An 8,915-nucleotide genomic window follows, 5' to 3' on the forward strand; every position below is an offset into this window, starting at 1 on the left:
TCTTCTGTGTCTGTGTTAATTGGTTTCCCTTTTCTTTGTTGAAGAGGGTCTGTGCAATCCTTCTGCCTAGTCCGCCATCTTGCCCCGCCTCCCCATTTGTTTTAACATACTTATTTCATAGACCTCTCTGAAGCTTCATCTTTATCATTGATTGGACATACTGTGTTCAAATGAAACTCTCCAGGAAAATTTAAACACACAAGCAGAGTTCATTTTTTTTCAAAAAAGAGGTAAAAGCATGTCCTCATACTTGCTCCTGAGATGTTAATAGTTCAGTCCAATAAAAATTAGAATTTACATGAATTGATTCTGCAGTATGAGAAGTATGTATATCAAACTACAGTTCCTGTGGATATATGGAAATAATTAAATATTCTGTTTATTTGAATTCTTGTTTCTTTAAATACATTTTTAGAATGGCTGGAGGAAAACACTGAAATGAATAATGGAAGCTGAAGTTTAGATGACCCTGTCTCAATCATTTTAAAAAATAAAGTACTCGTATAACTTTAAGGGAAAAAGACCTGTGAATCCTTATAACAGTGTTTAACTTATTTATTTTACATGTATGCCCCCCTCAAAAAAATCTAATTAAAAAGGAAATTAGAAAAGGGTTTCCTATAATAGACATACAGTACATTAAAGAGTATCATACTTTTTTGTTATTTTTATTATGTAGATGCAATGATAGTCACAAATTAGTTAATAATTGAAATTCCTTGATTTATTTTGTATAATTCTATAATTTCTCAAAGGCACTCTCAGCAAAGTATCATTATTACTTTGTTAAACACTACTTTTGCCTACTTGAGCTTAACAAACAAATCTAATGGTATGAAGGAATTTAATTTCAGAGTTGAATGACAATTTGTTAGGCACTGTTAATTCACATAATTCAAAGTTAATTATGTTTGCAATATTAAGAGTGTGGTAATTTTGTTCTGTTGAGCTATAGCTTTTATAAAATTTATATTCTGATTAAGCAAACCTGATTGACAAGAATATATCACAATTTGTAATATTTATCGGAGCTGTTTTGTGTGTACATGTATATGTCTAGTCAGATTATGCTTTAGACTCTAATTCATTCACACTTGGTGGACTCTGTATTTACTTCCTGAAGACTCTCTCATGTTTCCTTATTGAGAACAAGTTCATTCTTTGGTTGTTATTCAAGCTGAAATTCTCAAACACCGTGTTGCTATTGTTGCTTTTGTTGCTTTTCTTGTTGTTAAAAGTTGGCATTTTACCTTTTCTGGCTGAAGCTTTATTAGACCATTGGAAGGCCAAATATGTAATAAGTTACATTTTTTAAGAATATTGAAAATGGCTTTGTTGTTCCATCTAAAATGTAAATTTGTGTTTCTACTCTTTTGCAATATTTTCTCTCCTAGTCAAGCTTTAAGGGTGATCTGGTAGCATAGTGGTTAATGGATTTGGCTGCTAAGCAAAAAGTTGGTGGTTCAAACCCATCAGCTACTCTAAAGAAGAAAGATGAGGCAGTCTGCTTTCATAAAGATTTATAGCCATGGAAACCCATTGAATGTCACTATGAGTCTGAATCTATTTGATGGCAGTGAGGTTATTATTTATTTATTTTTTTAAAATGAAGCTTTAAATAGGAATGGAAACTATTACTTTTGGTATTCCATGAATGGAGACTTAAATCATTTCAGCTTTCAGGAATCAATAACAGACAGCGTATCATATCTATTACCTTTTCAAAGAGGACCCAGTAAAAAGAGTCTGGAAACTTGTTGGCATAACACTGAATTTTCAATGATCCGAGTCTTGGGATGTGTTAAATAAGAGAAGCAAACAAAACCGAGAATAAACTTTAAATAGTAGGTTTCTCATGAGTACAAATTTGTGGATATTGTTGCCCTGAGCCATCAGTGAAATTGCAAATGGTTTATAAATTCCAGGTAATTTTTCAAATCTCTTTGTTCATTCTGACCATCATTTATCTCTATAAACAGAACTGCCAATTTTTAAGCAGTTAGACTTTTTTCATTAATATCTTTCCAATCTTTACACCTTATCTGGATTCCCACTTACTCCAATTCAGAGCTCCTATAATTCATGGCATTTCTTTAAAATGGTACTTTTAGCTGTACAACAAAAGCAACCATTTTTTACTTGAGTAGCCTTGTCTACAGAATAGAATGAAATTCATAATTACAGTTTCTTTACAGACTGTGCACTAACTATATGCTACTCCAAAATTTAATTTATTTATTAGAATGTGTGGAATTATCTTTACTTAGGTTACTTGTGCTCATGTATGCTGTCTGTTTTAATAAGAGAGTGACCAAATTTTTCTCAAAATAGAGAGTAAAACTTTTCTTGATGAAATGCTTGTATTTTTAATTTGGTTTATATCTGAGACTTAACTGCTTTCCAGTAAGTCTTCTGGTTAAATGTGTTTGAGGTTTTATTTGCATTCTTTTCATATTGATTAACTAGTTTTGAAGGTTAGAGAAAGATGATGAAGTAAATATCTTGCAATTGGAAACTTCCTACAAATGAAAAAGTACATTTTTGTTTCCTAAATGATGCACCTTGATTTACCACTTCCTGTCTCTTTCCTCTTGGTTGTCTTAGTCAGAAACCATTCTTCCTCAGGGCCACAGACCATCCAGCAGATGCAGGCATTCAGGTAGCAAAGCTAATTTCTTGAACTTGACATTTTTCACTAATGAATCTTGTATTTGCTGAAGTAAAATTCAAGGAAGGCCTGAATTTCTTCTGACAGGATGAACTTCTCTAGTTCAAGATCAAAGTTGTTGCTGATTAAATACTAGAACTCTTCTAGTGTGGAACACACTGCACTTGAAAAAAGTTGTCCCTTTGAATAGAAACCAAGGTTCTTTTGAGAATTTAAGATACCAAGAAGGAGCTCTGGTGGTGTAGTGCCTATGGCATTTGTCTGCTAACTAGAAGGCTGGCAGTTCAAACCCACCAGCCACTCCTTGGAAGGAAGAATGAGCAATCTACTTCTGTAAAAATTTACTGCCTAAGAAATCCAAAGGGGGTTGATATGAGTCGGAATCAACTTGATGGCAGTGAGTTTGTTTTTTTTTTGTTTGTTTGTTTGTTTGAAGAATGGCTGATGGTGAGGAAGAAAATTGATTTAACAAGTGTATTAAAATTTCAAATATAAATTAGTGAGAGAAAATTATTTCAGATGAAAAAGTCTAATGTCTGAATTATAGAATGATGGATGTGAAATGGATCTTATTATTTAATCCCATAGTTGATTTTATTGAGGAAACTAAGGCCCTGAGAGATGAAGGGAGTCAATCAAAACTTTTATATTCTTTCTGAAACTCTACAGAAATTGAATTCTTGAAGGTGAGAGTATCACTCTTCCTTGCTTTTACTAAAAATTTCTATTTTTGGAAGTGTTAAAATGCTTTTATTTCTCCTGTTTTGTAATCTAAGTGAAACCCTAATTTTTATTGTGTAAAATGTTCTCATTGAAATAAAACCCTGTAATAAGTATGTTGTTGTTGTTGTTGTTGTTATGTGCCATTAAGTCAGACCCGACTCGTAGCAACCCCTCCTTGAGTTTCCAAGGAGTATCACTATGGAAGTAGATTGTCCCATAATTATATTAAACCTAAAATAACAATAATAAATTAATACTGACTTTCTTGCACCTCTAATTTTTCTTGCATAGACTGCTGCAAGAAAAAGAGAGTCCCAGTCCCTTTTGTACTTTTGAAAAAGAGTTTCTATTAATGATGTTCTAAAATTCTTGACCCTTATCTTCAAATCTACTCTAGTTAAAACAATGCTATGAGTTTTGAATGTTCTCAATTCATAGACATGTCTTTTCTGAGTGTTTGGAATCTTTTCCTACATGAAGCTCTGTTCCTCAGTGAATTTGGACTACCTTCAACATATGAACAACATAATTGGTTCCTGGGTCTTTAAAGCCAATACAACTTTATAACATCCAAAGACATTTTCTGAGCTGAAACACTATCAGTCATTAATCGAACTTTATAAGTAGGCACTATGTACATATCAGAAAATTGATTAAACCATACTTACCAAATTTTTCTAGAGCTTACCTGTAGATAGATAGATTAGATAGATAGATAGATATTTGGGAAATATGCATATTTTCCAAATATCTATCTGTCTATCTATTAATCCATCCATCCATCCATCATCTCTCACTCTCTCTTTCTCTATTTTCCAAATGATTTGCTTGAGGTTAGAAATCTTAGGGAGAATAGTGACATTATATAATTTAAAAGTATATAAGTCTAATTAAAAAAAAAAAAAAAAAAAACCTCACTGCTTTCGATTTGAACTGGACTCATAGCAACCCCTCCTTGGTTTTCCGAAGTGGTATCACTATAGAAGTAGATTACCGAACCTTCCTTCCGAGGAGTGGCTGGTAGGTTTGAATGGCCAGCCTTCTGGTTAGCAGTAAAATGCCTTAGGCTACCAGTGTTACCAGAGCTCCTAATTTTAATTTATCTAATTGAAAAAGTAACATAAAAAAAAAAAAAAGAATCACCACTTAGGCATTTAGAAACAAAAGGAGATTCTTTTTTCTTTTTGTTTTTCAGCTGTCTACCTATGTATCTACGTAGATACATAGGTATCTATGTTTGTTATCACTGATAATGCAGTATTCTATATGTAAAAGTGTTTATCGTTGTCGTCTGTACCTCTTGTGCACCTCTCAGTGTCTTCCTTGTCCTTAGTGTTATTTTGTTGGCCTCTCACTTTTGGTATATTGCCTTTCCCTTCACCCAAATCAATACTTGTCTCTTACCTAACTAACAAAAGGAGACTCTTAAGCCCCTAAAATGTGGCTTCCATAAAGTGACAGAGCCCTGTTTTTATGCATAGAGTGTATAGACACACATATTTTTCCTGTAAGTAAAATTATATGCCTTACTCAGTGAAGGTAAGATTTTGGAAGTTCTAAAATTAACACATTCCTTGAAAATGGCTACAGGAAGGAAAGCTACTACATCCTATTTGTTTTATTTGTTTGCCTTATTTAGATCTTGTCCTGGGTCATCATTAAGCAAGTCTAACCTGATCAGCCAGCTGGTGATAATTAAGTTCTACTTCACCATTGGCATTGCAGATGGCAGCTGTTACCCTAGTCATCCATAATGAAAACTATAAAGGATGGCAAAAAGCCTTCCTAGATCAATTATAAAATAAATTTATTTTCCTCTTATTGTCTTCAGAGGAAAAGAAATCAACTCAAAAAGCCAACAACTTTCATTTTCCAAAATTAAATATTTAGAGGAAATTCACCCAAGAAATAGATTCTGGATATGTTCCTGAAGTTAGAATGTACCTTTTTTCAAAAGCGCAGAATTAAATGCATGTTTTTCAGCTTATTTGGGAGATCTAGTGGCATAGTGCCTAAGGCATTTGACTGCTAACCCGAAGACTGGCGGTTTAAACCCACCAGCCACTCCTCAGAAGGAAGGTTGGGCTATCTACTTCCATAGTGATACTGCCTTGGAAACCCAAGGAGGGGTCTCTATGAGTCAGATTCGACTTGACGGCAATGAGTTTGGTTTGGTTTAGAACAATAGTTTGCTATTTCTTTGAGGCTTTTGCATACCACATAACAGACTCTCTTTCAAATGTTTATTATCATCATTATTATTACTATTTGGAGCCCTGCTGGCACAGTAGTTAAATGCTTATCTGCTAACTGAAAGGTCAGTGGTTCAAACTCACTAGCTGCTCCCTGGGAGAAACACGTGGCAGTCTGCTTCTGTAGAGCTTGCAGCCTTGGAAACCCAATGAACCAGTTGTATTCTGCCCTATAGGGTCACTATGAGTAGGAAACAACTTGATGGACACAACAACAATGACAAAAATATACTATTTGCCATCATATCAGAAACCTGTTAAGCTTCTACATGTCAGGAAATGCAACAAAAAGCCACCGGCATCTAGAAATCTGGGAACAGAACACTCAGGTAAGAGTATTTTCTTCCTAAGCAGCATTAGTATTGACGTTATGCGGGGCGAAGATTGCTTGTTTACTTTGGTGATACAAATGCAATACATGCAGGGGTATTACTCAGTCATGGACCAATTAGGCAGCAGCTGGAATCAGTGGAGGTTGTTCAGACCAAAGTGCTGCGAATCTGTTGAAGCCATGCTGTTCCAGAAACTCCAGCAAGACAGCCTCCTCAGAGAAAATCCTTCTCCCCTAACCCGCCCCATTCTTTCAAACTGAAGTGGAGTTTCTGTGGAATTTCCCCCTGCAGTACAATTACAGAGTTTCATATTGAAAGTATTTGACTATAATAACAGCAACAGCAGCCTCAGCAGTTAGATAATGGTCTGAAATTTGAGAGCGGGAAATGTTTTTCTAGCAATGGATGATAATGGATAATAAACAGTGGCTTTAGATTATATGAGACTGCTAGGGATCAATATTCTAAAATGCTTCTTAGCTTAGATGCTGTTTTTATTGATAGAATGAGCTTCAGTGTTTGTGTCAGTAGCAACAAGAACAGCAGATTGCAGATGTGCAAAACTGATTAAGGAAATTGGAGGGTTTCAACTCTTCAAATTTCATACTGCAACATGCAATGGAAATGTCTAAAAGACCCAGAAGGCATAAATTTGATTAAAATACTTCTAATGAGTAATTCTACAGACAACGATGAATTAGAAACTGTGAATTAAACTTATGCTAAACTGCAGTAGAATATTTTACGGAACTTTCAAATCTCTGCCTTTTTATTTTCCAACTTATCCATTATATATAAGTGTTTCAGCTGTGTCTAATTTTTAGCAACCTAGGCTGCGTTTATGTTTTTTTTCTTTTTAAGTTTATGAAATCATGGTAGCAATTTGAAGAGTTACAATTTCTGGTAAAAGACAGAAAATTTAAAAAAACGTTATGATGGATTAACATACATTTTATCAGGGGACTGTATTTTATTACACAACATAATTGAAAGCAGTGCAGTTCCTGACCCAATTAAGAACTTTTTTTTTTTTTTTTTTTCTGGTATCACATCACTTTTTAAGCTCACCACGCTGATCAATGTATGTCCTGTATTAGGCTGATACTTTTTTTTTAAACACTGTGCTGCCTTTTATTTTAAAGTTTTTTATTTTGGTGGGAACTGGGAAATGGGAACATAAAATATTCAGCAAATGTAATGGTCTCCATAGTCATAATAATAAGAAATAATACAGGGAGGTACTGGAAGTCAATACCAAGACTGTTGAATATTTATTTATTTATTTATTTATTGTTGAATTCACCTGTTACTCTCCTTTACGTCTAATTCTTTCTCCTCTGTTTTTTTTTTTTTTCCTTCTTTTTAATTCTTCTGAAATAATGTGAGCAATGAAGACAATTTAGCAGGTCAAGTTCCAAGACCCCAGTCCCATGGACCTTCTCCAAGAAAGTGGCCGTGTATCAGACTCTGACACTTTGCAAAGGTCCTTAGAAGATGCTACCAAAGAGTCTCTGCCTGGGCTTCTCTATGTGTGGGTGCTCACCTTTCAGGGCTGGAGCCTTGCTCCATTGCTATATAATAGCACACCTACACTTACATTCCTGCTGTCAGACCAAAGGCTGCAATGCCAAACCACGTCCTCAAGAAACCTGAACGCTGTTCCAGCAATGAACCTGCTTATTCTTTGTCTTCTGTGTATAGAGATGTAAACCACAAAGAGGTGAGAGTTAATAAAGTAGCATCTTAGGTCATGAGATAGGTTTTCAAACTGCAGTCAAACTCACCAGAGAGGATGTGCTGTGCATATAGCCACTTACTGCGGTGTGTTAGGAGAGCAACAGTGTACAGATGGTCTTATTTATAAAATAAAATAAAAAAACCTTAATAATTTCTTGTTGAATGTGATAATGAGGTTCCAGCAAACTGTATGACTGGTATTGCTTTAGAAGCTTGAGAATTTTAAAACTAAAGCATTTGATAGATGACAAGTATCTACTCTCCATCTTATTTCAGGATTTAAGAAAATACCATCAGCATTAGCTTGTGAACTATGGTGTTTTTCTAATATTATTGATTTATTCTAAACTTCTGAGATTATAGTTTATATAATTTGAAAATAGAGATAATAGCACTCATCTCATATGGATTTGGGGAATTAATTGAGTTAATCATTTACAGCACTGAGAACATTGTATGACACAGTAAGTGTTCACAAAGTGTAAGCTATTACTCTTATTATGACCTATGGGTTCATAATCTTACGTGCAGAGGAACTTACATGATTGATTGATTGATTGATAAAAACCTTTTAAGGTGAATAACATTATATTAAGAACACCATAATAATCACTAAAATATGTATTTTAGTGTCCACAATGTACTCAAAACAACAAAAAAATGCTGGCATCAAATCAATTTTGACTCATAGCCACCCTGTAGGACAGAGTAGAATGCCCATAGGATTTCCAAAGCTGTAATCTTTACAGGAGCGGAATGTCACATCTTTCTCACACAGAGTACCTGATAGGTTTGAACCACTGAACATTCTGGTTGATAGTCTAGTGCTTTAACCACTGTACCACCAGGACTCCTGTCTTTAATGTGCAAGATACATAAATTCACCCCTGTATAATTATCTTTTAAAAAGTTTTGCACATACATTTACATGTATTACTTCTTACTATTCCTTATCACCCTTAGGATACTGGGTTTCAAATAGAACATTTTTATCACTACTTCACATGTTTATTATTTCATTCAATAGATGTTGGTAATCTCATGAAATAGGAGCTCAAACTAGAAATAATTTCAATTAGGGAAAAATGAAATCATATTTTTTGCATCTGAGTCATGACCAATACATTATTACTATTTTATTATTATAGCTTTTGTCATTATAATTCAACTATTAATGAAACTTTTGAAGTCTCTGAATGTGGT

Source organism: Orycteropus afer, unplaced genomic scaffold, assembly GCF_000298275.1.
Source record: "Orycteropus afer afer isolate SDZICR_OR568_19922 unplaced genomic scaffold, OryAfe1.0 scaffold00299, whole genome shotgun sequence".
Classification (NCBI taxonomy): Eukaryota; Metazoa; Chordata; class Mammalia; order Tubulidentata; family Orycteropodidae; genus Orycteropus; species Orycteropus afer.